Below are 14,895 nucleotides of genomic sequence, written 5' to 3' on the forward strand. Positions count from 1 at the left end.
ACAGTGGCCAACTTTGTAATTTGTATAATTGGATTGTTATATATGTAGTGAATTATATCATATCCAAGTATGTGAATGTGAATGCAATGGAATTAAATATAATTAGAAAAGAATAGAAAAGAGAAAATTACAAAGGTTGTAGCAGTATAAGGAGCAACAAAGACAAATCTATCACAGCAAGGTGATTAGTACATAGAGAAATTTCATTCAACAAACCAAGATGCAGATCAAAGATTAGCTATTGCTTCATCCTAACAAGTGGATTAGTCAAATCCTTTAACAAGTTAGACCTAATAGTCTTTTGTAAATCTCTTTACTGAGTGCATACTTCATTGTATGTTTGTAATTCCTTTCACAAGGTGGACCTAGTAGTCCTTATTGCTCCTAACAAGGCAAATCATTAGAAGTGATCAATGTAAACCTTAATATGCCAACTTTATACTGTAGTACTAAAGCTTGTGGGTATCATCCCCAACCCAGTTTCACTTTCTATTTGAAAGGTTTTTGGGTCACCAAATCTTTGTGTCAAAGTGTTATAAATGCTTTCATGTTTTTAGTTTTTAATGAATACAATTAGATTAGATTATATAAGAAGGATTAAATGCTAATTGGATAATTAAAGTTAAAAGTTAGTAGGGTTACTAATTCACCCCTCCCCTCTTAGTAACCTAGCCTATCTAAATATTTTCAACAGACATGACAATAAAATCATAGAGCAAGGGCATTACACAAAAATGAAATCATAGAGAAAGGCAAAAGAAATGAAATGCATAGATCACAAGGGCACAACAACCAAATGCACTAATCACAAGGGCCATGATAATGTTCACAACATTATACCTCTTTTGCATGCAACTCACTCCACCTCTTTTGTGTGTAGCTCTCCATAATCAAAATTAAATGGAAAATATTTATGTGTTTTCCTTTTTTTTGTTTATGCTCATGAGGATGTCATAATTACAATGCCAACATTGGTATTACTATGGTTTTAGGGGAAAATTACAAAAAAAAATATGAAAATCACCACAAATTATACCACTATCAAAAATTGTCATCACAATTTGACTCCAAATATTGTAGTGTCTCATAGTCCTTAAGCCCTTCGCTAAAGAAGGCAATGGGATACTCCAAATTGTCTTCATCTAACTATGTCAAAATAGTTGATACACTTTCTTTTCCTCCAAGAGAATAGAGGATGAAATCCTTATGAAAGTTGGGATTGATAGGAGTGAGATTTAATGCAATTGATTTCTTGATATCTTCAAAAATAGCTTTTCTTTCCTTGGTCCAAGTAAAAATCATATTCATATTTAACATGGTTGTAAGAGGCTTCACCATAGAAGCAAGATTAGGGAGGAACCTTCTCACAATGTTTCTCTTACCAAGAAAAACTTACAAACCTTTCTTGTGGTTGGGAAATGGGAGAGAGAGAGAATTGCTTCCTAGATCTATTGCTAGTCCATCTCTTGACACAATGTGTCCCAGGAGATTTTCTTGAGCAGTAGAAAACACACATTTTTTTGGATTTAGAGATACACCATACTCTCTACATTTGATGAACACCTGCCTCAAATGATCAAAGTGATCTGCTACATAGTTTGAATAGATATTTATATTAGCACAAAATTTTCCAAAACACCCTTAAAAGCCATCTCCATTGCCTTTTTAAATGTAGCACCTGCATTAGTTAGTCCAAATAGCACTTTACAATAGGCATAAGTAACCCATTGAGTTGTGAAGGTTTTTTGTATTGATTTGACTCTTGGGCTAAAACTTGGTTATAGCCTAAAAAACATCTAAGAAACAAAAACTCTCTAAACCACTAACTTTGGATAGAATTTGTTCCATAAAAAGAAGGCGATGGTGATCTTTAATAGAAGCCTTATTAATGTCCCTAAAATATACACATAATCTAATTTCTCTATTCTTCTTTCTAATAGGAACAAGATTAGATACCCATGAAGAGTGCTTAATAGGAAATATAATATTGGCTTCTATAAGTTTGGATAGCTCTTTCCTTATTAGGGGTTCAATCTTGGGGTTGACAAGCCTTTTCTTTTTGTCTAGTAGGCTATGCATCATGGTTTAAATCTATGATGTGTTGAAATAAGCTTGCTTCAAAACCCTTTAATTCTTCATATCTCCAAGCAATAACATCACTAAATTCTTGACATAAATTAATGAAAACTTCTTATTCAACCTCAATCCATACCTTTTCCAAGTTAAGAGTCTTTCCATCAGCAATGGTGATAGGTATGTAATCATCCCTCCTTGTAATCAGGTTCATGTCTTTGCTTTTTTCTTGATCATCAGAGTTAAATATGCCCTCTAAAGTGACTAGACCTTTAGGCAACTTGTTGGAGTTAAGATTTGTAGAAGTTGATGAAAGCCAACTTCACAGCTTTCCAAAATCACCTGCATGCAAATAACATGTTGAAGGGAAACCAAAGAAGGAAGAGGTGGAGCTTAGAAAAACTAAACAGACTGAGAGAGAAGATATTGCAAACAAAGAAAAATGTATTGCTATACAATATGTCTTGAAAATGAGTTATGAAATACAATGAGAGAGCCTATATATAAAGGCCTCAAGGAGACTTTTAGAACAAGCTAGAGGGCTCTAAGAGATAAGTATGACAACTAAGCATACATCCACAAAAGGTGGGATATCCTCAATCAAGGTGAGAGGATAAGTATAAATTTAAATAGGAACAAACTCCCATGTTGTCAACAACTCTTAGACTACAACTAATAAATAAATGCATTAACCTAAGTAAATTTAAGTAAAAGCATAAATAACAATTATTTACTCTAACACCCCCCCTTAAGTGCAACTTAGGGGAATGCACTTAAGCTCACAAAAGCTAAAATGAAATGTAGAATGGGTCCCAGCAATGAGGCCATGTTAGGTACCAATGTACAATGAAAAGAAATGCAACCTCTAAAAATGGAGAAAGAGAGAAAATCACATGGGACAAATCCTCCCCACAAAAGAAGGTAACTAAAAATCCAATGAAGGACTGAAGAAGCCTCCAACTAGAGGAATGTCTCATAAAATAGGAACAAAAAGTGATCACGAAGAGCATCACTGAAGCATGAAGAAGTTTTTAGATTATGTTGACTGATCAGGAAAGTATTGTACATACTTCATCAATTCTTTGGAGCTCAGGGCATCGCTCCAATTGGGCCCTATTTTATCAAAATTTTGGGCCAACATGTAATTATTAATTATAACCATAAAGTAGTAAAAATACTTGTATAAAATAGCTTAGGGTTACAGATTGTTTCATAGTTGTGATGTGAAATTGGTTCTTGTGATAGTATTGAGTTGTAAGGGATTACGGATTGTAATCAGATTATAATCACTAGATCGTAATAATATTGGACTTGTTGTTTGGTGGACGTAGCCTAGGGATTGGGTGAACCACATTAAATCCTGGTGTCTTGTGTTCTTTTCTATGTGATCTATAATTTTTTTTTATTGGTTATATTTACATGTAATTGTTATTTCTGTCTATGGTTTAATCCTAACAAGTGGTATAAGAGCGAGGTTATTTTTTAAGTTATCCTTTGTAGGAAAGTCTCACAGTTGAGTGGGAGCAATGGAAAATGAGGGTAAGCTAAGGGTTGACAAGTTTAATGGGCAAAACTTCTAGTTATGGAAGATTATTAGAAGGATTTATGGAAGTCGTTAGAAGGAAAAGCCAAGAATCAGGGATCTATGTCAAATGGTGAATGGAAACTTTTAGACAAAAAGGCAATTGGAAGAATTTGATTATGCCTTGCACCATTGATGGCATTTAATATTACAAAAGTGAAGACAACTGAAGAGTTGATGAAAACCCTAGTGACACTGTATGAAAAGCCTTCCACTTCAAACAAGGTATTTCTCATGAAGCATTTATTTAATATGAAAATGGCAGAAGGTCAATTTGTTGCAAATCATTTAAATGAATTTAATACTATTACTAGTTAGTTACCTTCTATGGGTATCAATTTTGAAGAAAAAATTAGTGCTCTCTTGATTTTATGTTCTTTGCCTAAAAGTTGGAATGGCTTGATAATGGTTGTGAGTAATTCTGTTCCTAGATCTAGTACCCTAAAATATGATGATGTGATCAGTGTTATTTTAAGTGAGAAAACTCATAGGAAATCTTTAGGTGGATCTACATCAGGAAGTGCTTTGAATGCAAAAATTAGGGCCAAAACAACTGAGAGAGGAAGTAATTTTGGAAATTGTGGGAAATCAAGAGGAAAGTCAAAGGGGATGAGGTCTCAATTGAGAGGAATAAAATGATTGCTGGTACTATGGAAAACTAGGTCATAAAAAGAAAGATTATTAGAATTAAAAGAAAAATGAAGGAGATAAACTAGATAGAGAAAGGAGGAAAATGTGGTAAGTAACAAATCTGAAGAGGATGCTTTGCTTCTTTCTTTAGCAAGTGTTAATGATTCATTTGTTTTAGATTCTAGTGCTTCATTTCATGCTACACCTCATAGAGGTTATTTCATTGATTATGTCCAAGGGGATTTTGGGCTTGTTTATTGGGGGAATAATGAACCCTATCAGATTGTTGGAAAGGGAAAAATTAAGATTAAGTTATAGAATGGGAATCATTGGCTACTACATGAGGTAAGACATGTTCCAAGGCTGAATAGAAATTTAATTTCAGCAGGGCAACTCAGTGATGAGATTCGTGTAGTTACTTTTAATGATACAAATTGGAAGGTTTCAAAAGATTCCCTTGTAGTAGCAAAAGGTGTGAAATTAGGCACCTTATATCTTTGTGTAGGTCATATTGTTCCTTCTACTTTAACTATTTCGAAGAAAAATAAATGTTCAAGAACAATCGTTGCAGTTGAGAAGGGAGAACAAATAGTTGTTGTAGATTCTGATATAGCGTTGTGGTACAATAGACTTGGGCACATGAGTGAGAAAGGTATGAAAGTACTTCATTTAAAGAAATTTTTACCAGGGCTAAAATGTGTAAATATGAATATTTATGAAAGTTTCATGTATGAAAAACAAAAGAGAGTGAGTTTTGTAAAGATTGGGAAGGAAAACAAAAAGGATAGAAAACTATTCCAAGGACTTCACAAGAAAATAGAGTGGTTGAATGCATTAACAAGACTAAAATGGAAGGTACAAGAAGCATGAGGTTGCATGTTGGGTTGCCCTTACACATGTGGGTGGAGGCTGTTAATATTATTATATATTTGATTAATAGAGGTCCCTCTACTCCTTGGTGTTGTGGTATTCGAGAGGAATCATGGACTGGTAAGAAAGTGAGTTATTATTTTTTTTAAATTTTTGGTTGTGAAGCATTTGCTCACATAGATTCTAAAAATAGAACTTAGCTAGAATCTAAGTCAAAGAAATGTGTATTTGTTAGATATGGCATTAATGAATTTGGTTATAGGCTTTGGGATTTTGAAAATTAAAAAATTGTAAGAAGCAAGGACGTCATATTCAATTAGAATGTGTTGTACAAAGATATATTGTAGCAACATGAGAAGAAAAAAGATGATTATGTAGTGTTGGATGATACTCCAAAAACTAATGTTCCAACCATTCCTCATGATGTGCAATAACCGCAACAACGAATACCACACACACTAGTGAATGTTAGATAGTCAACCGAGCAAATTAGACCTCTAGAAAAAAAATTTCCCTCTTTGTATTCAATTTTACTTACTGATGCTAGTAAACCTAAATGTTATGATGAAGCTATGCAGGTGGATACTAAGATTCAGTGGGAGTCTGTAATGAAAGATGAAATAGACTCTTTGCTAAAGAATAAGACATGGGATTTATGCAAGTTGTCTACAAGTAAAAGAGCTTTACAGAATAAGTGGGTTTATAGATTAAAAGAAGAGGACGGAGGTAAGCAAATATTTAAAGCCAGGTTATTTGTGAAAGAATTTGCACAAAAAAAGGGCATTGATTTTGATGAGATATTTTCTCCTATTGTTAAGATGACTTGTATCTATACTATTTTAAGTCTTGTGGCTATTGAAGATTTTCATTTAGACCAGCTTGATGTTAAAATATCATTTCTTCATGGTGTTTTGGATGAAGAAATATATATGGCTCAATCATAGGATTTTGAGGTCAAAGGTAAGGAGAATTTAGTGTGCAAATTGAAGAAAAGTTTATATGGCTTGAAGCAAGCACCTTGGCAATGGTATCTAAAATTTGATAGTTTTATGCATGAGCATGGATACAATATAGTTTTATGCATAAGCATGGATACAATAGGTGTCATTTAGATCATTGTGTTTATTTTAAGAGGTTGGATGATGATAGCTACATTATTTTATGTTTATATGTTAATGATATGCTTGTAGTTGGGTCTAACATGGATCATATTAAGGGTCTGAATTGTGAATTAGCACATGCATTTGCTCTGAAGGATTTGGGGGTAGCAGAACAAATCCTTGGTATGAAGATTTACAAAGATAGGAAGAACAGAACATTGATGTTATCTCAAGTTGATTATGTTGAGAAGGTGTTGCAATGTTTCTCTATGGAAAATGCTAAAGCTATCAACACACCTTTACCTGGTCATTTGAAGTTGACTGAGGAGATGTGTCCCAAGACACAAAAAGAAGAGGATAAGATGTCCAAGGTACCTTATGCTTTAGTTGTAGGAAGCTTTATGTATGCTATGGTATGTACTAGGTTAGATATTGCACATGTAGTGGGAGTTGTTAGCAGGTATATGAGTCATCCAAGAATTGTGCATTGGAATATAGTCAAATGGATTCTTAGATATTTGAGAGGAACATCCAATAAGTGTTTACACTTTGGGGGCTTTACTACTAATTTACAAAGCTATGTTGACTCAGATTTGGTAGGGGATATTGATACTAGGCGGAGTACTATAGGTTATTTCTTTACTATTGGTGGGGCAGTCATGAGCTGGGTTTCTCAGTTACAAAAGGTTAATGATTTATCCACTACAGAGGTAGAGTATGTAGCTGCTATAGAGGCATCCAAGGAGATGATATGGCTTTAGTTCTTCTTGGATGAATTGGGACACCCTCAAAAGGATAATAATTTGTTTACAGATAGTCAAAGTGTCATTCATCTTCCAAAGAATTCAGCTCTACATTCAAAGACCAAACACATACAGTTGTGGTACCATTTTATTCAGTCAATTTTGGAGGATGGATAGTTAAATCTAGAGAAGATACATAGAAATGAGAATCCAGTAGATAAGTTGACAAAGGTAGTAACAAGGGAGAAGTTGAACTCCTCTTCAACTTTGATTAGTCTTCTAGACTAAACATGAATAAAATAATAGTAAAGTCCAGGTTGGTTTGATCTAGTGGGAGCCTCATGGAGTAGTGGCGTAGCTATAGGATCAATCTCCAAGTGGGAGATTGTTGTTTAGTGTAGAGCCTACTCAGTCCCCAAGTGGGAGATTGTTATATTGTGGTAACTGATTAGAAAAGTAATGTATATACTTCATAAATTCTTTGGGGTTAAAAAAAATTGGGCCCTATTTTATCAGGATTTTGCGCTAACATATAATTATTAATTATAACCCTAAAGCGATAAAAATACTTGTATAAAAGAGCTTAGGGTTAGGGATTGTTTCATAGTTGTGATGCAAAATTGGTTCTTGCAGGGGTATTGAGCTATAAGGGATTACATATTATAATCAAGTGATAATCACTGGATTGTAATAATATTAGATTTGTTGTTTGGTTGATGTAGCCCAGGGATTGGGTGAACCATGTTAAATCTTGGTGTCTTGTGTTCTTTTCTATGTGATCTATTATTTTCTATTATTGGTTATATTTGCATATAATTGTTATTTATGTCCATGGTTTAATCCTAACAGAAGCTGCAAATTCTATCATCAGAAAGAAATTGCTAATCTGAAGAACCTCCATGAAAGAAGAAGGCACAAATTGAGTGTGTCTATATGGTAAATGATCCATCTCACCAAAATGCATAAGTATCCAGCCACTGCAATCACCTAGTATATAAGATCAACCACTGAATACATAGTTCACACTATCGAACCATCAAACCAAGGAAGCATTAGAACAACAGAATAACCCCCCTTAATGCAAATGAGGTGAGATGATAGGCAACTGAAAAGATGAGAAAATTCTCTACAGAAAGAATCAAGAATGATGAGAGAGTTAAAGAGGTACAAAAACCTATAAAGTAACTATCACCGACTCTACATGGGTCCAAAAAAAAGGAAGAGGGCACAAAAGCAATAAAAACCTATCCCCCCATCGTGCTTTATAAAATAGTGCAAGTACAACTATCTCAAAACAACATTCATGAACCTGAAATATAGGATTCGCACTTTATCTTAGTGTGTTTACATAATGATGCTTACAAATGATATCAAAAATGAGTAGAAAAGGAAAAAAGCTAATACAAAAGATAGTACAACCCAAAACAAAAGATCCCATGCCATGAAAATGATCCTCAAACATGGAACACCCAAGATATCCACCATAGAGAAAAAATGCCAAAAACATGATAGAAAGAGCATGGGGTAGAATCTAAAGGAAATGATAGCATTTCTAAAAAGATGAAAAAACTAGCTTTCCAAAAATTAACATTTCAAAAGATTGAGATGGGATGCAAAAGAAAAGCTTACCGGAGTGAAAAATAGAGCTTTGAACTTTAACTACAAAAATGGGAAATAAAACTATATCAAAACCTAAAAATACCTACACCAATGTCTCTGTCTCATAACCATCTTTCTGGTGCTTCTTTTAGATCGAAAAAATACCTCTGTATGCTCAAGTTATGGCCAAAAAATTGCAAGTAGGTCAAAAAGGACCCTAGAGAGCATGCAGGTGTGATGATGTAGTGTTGACATCATGATGATGTCAAAAAATCACGTGCTTAAAATTGATGGCATAGGGCCATTACAACAACAAAAAAGTCCATGTGGCATGCCACATGGCATCTACGTGAAAAGATGTTGATGTGGCGAGTGATGTGGCAGGGGCCATGTGGCACCCATGCCATGTGTTCACTGGAGATCATGCCAAGTGTGTTGGAATTCACGTGGGCTATAGGTGGCAATGGGGCCACAAGCAAGCAACAATAGGGAGGAGCGGCTGGTGGAGGCGGTCGCAGGGGCGGAGCTTTTTGGTGACACTGTTGGGAAGGACAGTGGCTCGGCCAAGCAATGGCGGCACAGTAGCTACCCCGTAACTATTCTTCTAGTGGTGATAGTGTCTAGGCCGAGGGCAAGTGGCTTTTTGATGGCATCGGGGTAGTGTGGTAGTGATCACCCAGTGCTGCAACAAATTTCTAAAAAATACGTGCAATAAATGCCTTTTTTTAGTCTGTACGGCCCCCAAGAAAAAAAAATTGCCTCCCGGATCAACTTTGTCCAAAATGGACAAATTTTATATAAATCTTGATTGTAACAAGCCTTCTAAACTAAATGGCAAGATCTATTTAGGCCCACAGTGCTTTAAAAAAAATGCGCTTCCCCTTGATTGAAGAAAAAATATAAACAAACTAGGGTTTGTGTCTCTAAATTGTAGCTTCAAAATCCTTCAACCTAAAAGTAGTAGGTAGGTTCTGATACCATGTAGAAGTTGATGAGATCTAACTTCATAGCTCGCCAAGATCACCTATATGCAAATAACCTATTGAAAGGAAACCAAAGAAGGAAAAGGTGGAGCTTAGAAAAACTAAACACACTGAGAAAGAAGATATTGCAAATAAAGAAAAATGTATTGCTATACAATATGCCTTGAAAATGAGTTATGAAATACAATGAGAGAACCTAAATATAAATTCCTCAAGGAGACTTCTAGAACAAGATATAAGGTTGTAGGAGATAAGTATGACAACTAAGCATACATCCATAAAAGGTGGGATATCTTCGATCAAGGTGAGAGGATAAGTATGACTTTAAATAGAAACAAACTCTCATATTGTCAACAACTCCTAGACTACAACTAATAAATAAATGCAATAACCTAAGTAAACTTAACTAAAAGTGTAAATAATAATTATTTTCTCTAGCAAGATTCATAATTTGATCCCCATATTGACTTTGTATATTAGACTAGTTATTAGTAGAGAACATTGGTTCATTTTGCATAAAATTAACAATTCACAAATTAGAATCAAAGACTTGCCAATCTGTGCAATTGTCTAGGGCAACAAGCCTTGTTAGTCTCAGATTAGTTTTGAAATTGGAGTGTCAACACACTTAACCAAATCTTTAGTTGATGCTGACTATAATATAGAAGTTGAGCTACAATGTATGTTGAGTTAGAAAATTCAATAGGTGTTGAGTGAACTTTAGGTGCCGAGCAAAGATCAAGTGCTGAGAAAAGTATAGATGTCGAGCCACTATAGATGTTGAGTGGAATAGAATTGCTATAGGAGCTGAGTGAGTTAGGTTTTTTATATGTGTCGAGCATTAGCAACTAGTATGTGCTGAGTAACACAGAATTAGCATACGAATTTGTGCCTTCAAAAACTCAAATGTAAACCATTTTTGGAGCCAACATAGGATGAATCTCGAAGGATCTTGAAGATAAGAACAAATCTTTTGCATTACGTATGCAATCAACATGCAACCAATAAGAAAAATGGAGATGGCATTCAACCAATAGGAAAAGTGCAAGAGTTGAGTAGGAAATGAAGATTTAATATTGATCATAGATTCAGACCTAATCCTACGTCTTCAAAAAATTTAAAAGGACAAAAAAACCTATTGTATGCATGGATGAGAGAAATATATGGGTGAACTATAGTGAAATTCAAAGGGGAGTTTAAAAGACTTAGTGAAGAACAAAGAAGCATTGTAGAATCTAGTTATTGAAGAATAGAGTATCAGAATATTATAGAGTGATACATTAAATCAAGCAAGGATCATATCAGTAAGAGCAGAACAAGGATTTAGAATTAGCAATTAAAGATTGCAAAGCTATTAGGTAAAAGACTTTCTAATACTCTCTAAAAATTGTATTAGACATGGAAATCCTATGGACTTAGGTTGGCCTAGCAGCTATTTGTAAATCCTTTAATAGGGTGGCATTCTAAGTGAATGTACTAAAGTCCTTTAACTAGGCCTACTTTTAGTAGAGTAGTGCAATCCTTTAACCAGGTCACTTTTAACAGAGTGTAAAGTCTTTAACAAGATAGGCCTTTCACAGGGAAGACCATTGGAAGTGGTCAAATATTATAACCTTGAATAGTTACACATTTCTATAGTGATATTTTGTGGGTGTCATCCCCACCCTAGTTTTACCTTCTCATTTTGGAGGGCTTCTATGTTACCAAATTTGTGTATTATCTATTTTCATGCATGTCTTTACTTTCATGTTTATTAGATGAATTAGATGCATGTGAATGGTTCCAGTCACAAGGATTTGAAAAGGTTAAAGTTAATTTATTATAATTCACTCCTCCCCCCCCTTAATAAATCTTCCCACTTGTTTATTTCAAAAATTGGTATTAGAGCTCAGTTCTCACAAGAAGGAGCCTTATAGCTTGGAGAAAAGATATGGAAACGGAAGTCTACAAACTTGGGAAGATCATAGAGAATCAGGCAATTGATATACAACTTGCTTTATATGCACTGGAGGAGCTATAGAAGAACTGAGAAACTCCTTAAAAAGAAGAAGAGAGATTTCCATAGCTGAGAATGACACATAGTACAAGGAGATTGACACCTCAAATCTATTTTTAGATTCCAAAGAGTTTGATGTAGCAATACTAGACCTGATGGAAAAGAATAGAGCTCAAGCAAAATAAATTAGAACACTCAAGCTTGAACAAGAATCACAGGCCATAATGCTTGTGAAGTGACTGAATAGAAGAAAAGGGTCATTGAAGACAAGGCTATGCTAGAAGAAGACAAGAGAAAACTTGCCAATAGATTGGAAAAAAAATCAATTGAGCTAGCAAGAATTTCAAACATACAGATAAACACCTTGAGTTAGATTATGAATGTACATCATGAGCTAAATGTCAAGGATATTGAGATCTCTACACTGAAGATGCAAAATTATCAACTACAAAATGACCTGAAAAGAGAAAAGGAGATTGTAGAAAGCTTCAAAAAACCTAATGAAGCCATCAAGTACTTTGAGAAGTTACTGAAATCACCAAGGGCTAGCAATGATACTTCAAGACTTCATTACACCAGCATCGAACAAGGAGATTCTTTCAAGACTACAGAAGAAAGGAGTAACAAAGATAAGAACACAAAACCTACTTGTCATTTATTTGGTAAAAAGTGACATACCTCTAATGTATGTAGGAGTAAAAATGTCCATCAACTTGACAAACCTAAGTATGCAAGTTATTGTCATAAGTGCAAAAATCATGGACATCAAGCACATGACTATAGGACTAAGACTATTAGAGCACCAAGATTTGAAGGTCACTGCTATAATTGCAAAAAGTATGGACATAGAGCTTTTGAGTGCAAATCAAAGCCTATGTGGATACCAAATCAGTCCAAATAATGGACATCACTACAATTGGGATTACAACACGAGGTATTGCCATCATTACTATCAAGAATATGGACACATTCTTGAAAATTGCATAAGGACACATTTCAGAGGAAACTATAGCAAATGGTTAAGTCAAACCACATGTTTCAGTTGTTTGAAAACTAGTCATATTAGCAGGAATTGCCCAACAAGGTTAAAGGCACCCAACTCAAAGAATGACCAAGGTGAAGAAAAGGTAGATGTTGAACATATCAAAGGAGAAATGAATAAGACATGGAAGAAGAAAGATGGGTGTAGCACATCAAATGAAGGGATTACTTCACCTAATAGGTCAAGTGTTCACACTTCATCAAACTAAGAAAAGAAAAGGCATGAGGAATTGATTTACAAAGCTTTAACATACATCAGTTCCTAAACAAGCATTGAAAAGAAGAGATCAACATGAACAAAGATGCAAAGTTAAAATTTTAAGATTTCACAAGTGTTGTCGAGTTTCCCTCAGATAATGAGTAAAAATTCCAGTATAAGCTGAGGTGATTGTCAAAACAATGGGAGCCGAATGATTAGTAGGAGCTAAGTTGGTAAGTGAAGCCTAGTGAAGAAGAAATTTTCAGTTGAAGCTGAGTAAATAATACTCTAGAGGAAACTGAGTGATGAAAAGGAAATGGAAGCCAAGTAATACAATAATTCTTAAGAAGTTGAGTGGATAGTTATATCCTCACAAAGCATTAAATGTAGCAAAAATGAGGTATATCACCATATTTTCAATCATTTTGCCTCATTGTGAACAAAGAGAAAAGACGAGAAAGAGCACAAAGCTGATCCAAAGTAGAGAATCCAATGTATAAAAAGATTTCAACAGCATTCCAACATGATTCCATTGATTTCAAGGTATTTACGACTATGCCGAGCTATACAGTTTCATGTTTTCTTTGTGTTGAAACCCTAGATTGTGAAAAATGGCATCTAGTTCTAGAAAAGCTCAGGAGAAGGAATCATTTGAAGTTCAATTAGTATCCAAAGAGGTTAGACAACCCAATTTTCATTCAATCCTTGAAGTTACATATAATAACAACCCAGCTGGAGCCCTATCCATCATACCCCCTAAAATTGTAATGGTTCAAGATGTAAGAAAGTGCTATAATTGCAAAGTTGGAGCTATAGGTGATATGGAAATGAGAGAGGCATATGAGAAATTGTGTGAAAATGGAGTATTGAAGGAAGAATACAAGATTATTGAGAGAAAGGTTTTAATGCATGCCCTAGAATTCCCTACAGTGTTCAAGATAGAATGGATTGGACTAGTGTTGAGCCAAATGCATGATGGTAGTTTATGGTTGGAGGATGGCCCTATAAAAATCACAAAGAGAATTTTTCATAGAGTGATAGGGTACCCAACCCTAGATCAGTCAAAGACCCTTAGGAGTGATTCTAAGGAGACAATTAAGAAAAACACAAGTGCAAAATGGAATAAGAGAGGGATGACAATTGGCACTATTGAAGATCCTCTAGTTGACTTTGCTATTAGGGTTATTGCTCACAAATTCTATCAATCTAGTAGACTCAATAGTGTGCCCTATGTTGCAATGGATGTGGGATACAAATTGGTAAAGAAAGATCATACATATGATCTTGCAAAACTGCAACTACAACATATTAATGAAAATTTAGCAGCAATTAGGAGAACAAAGGGAGCCCAATGCAAATTTGGTGCCATTTTGATATGCATTTTCTTTTATGTACAAAATGAGTTTCCTTCTTTTGGTAAAATTTCATGGAGAAATGATAGGTCAATCATAGCTCAAGTCAATGAATACAAAGAGCAGATGGGAGCTAATTTTGAGACCTTGATGACTAGTTATTTTGAGGACTTTAAGAAATCAATGAAGCAAAGGCTCAGAATTCCAGTTTCCTTAGTAGAAAAATATGTAAATGTAGTATATTTTCTAGTAGATATAGACTATACATACATACAAGTTTTCATACCAAGAGTGAGATGGTTGAGACCTCTTGGGTATGAAATAAACATAGATGAAGCATCATCAACAATAACTACACTACTTGTAGAGGAGATAGACAACGATGCACCACATTTTGGAACCTATGATGTGGTGAGATCCAATGGAGTTGAAGACTGCCTCCACTTTGAAGAAGAAAGACAAGCTTGTAAAGAAGTTGAAAGCCAAATTTGGGGAAGGTACTGCAAAAGAAGCAAAAGAAGAAGGTGAAGATGTTGAGGGTGATAAAGAAGAGTAGGATTAGAGGCCACTTGCCTTAACCCAAGATATGGGAGAAGATGCAGATGAAGAGGGTGATGTTGAGTAGGAAGCACCAAAGGCTAAGTCAAAGAAGAGAAAACCTCAAACATAGCCAACTGCATAGCCCAAGCAAAAGAAGAAGGCCACAAAGCCAAGCCAAGCCAATCCA

This window comes from Cupressus sempervirens, chromosome 9 (assembly GCF_028749045.1).
Source record: "Cupressus sempervirens isolate cs-2001-9-10 chromosome 9, ASM2874904v1, whole genome shotgun sequence".
Lineage (NCBI taxonomy): Eukaryota > Viridiplantae > Streptophyta > Pinopsida > Cupressales > Cupressaceae > Cupressus > Cupressus sempervirens.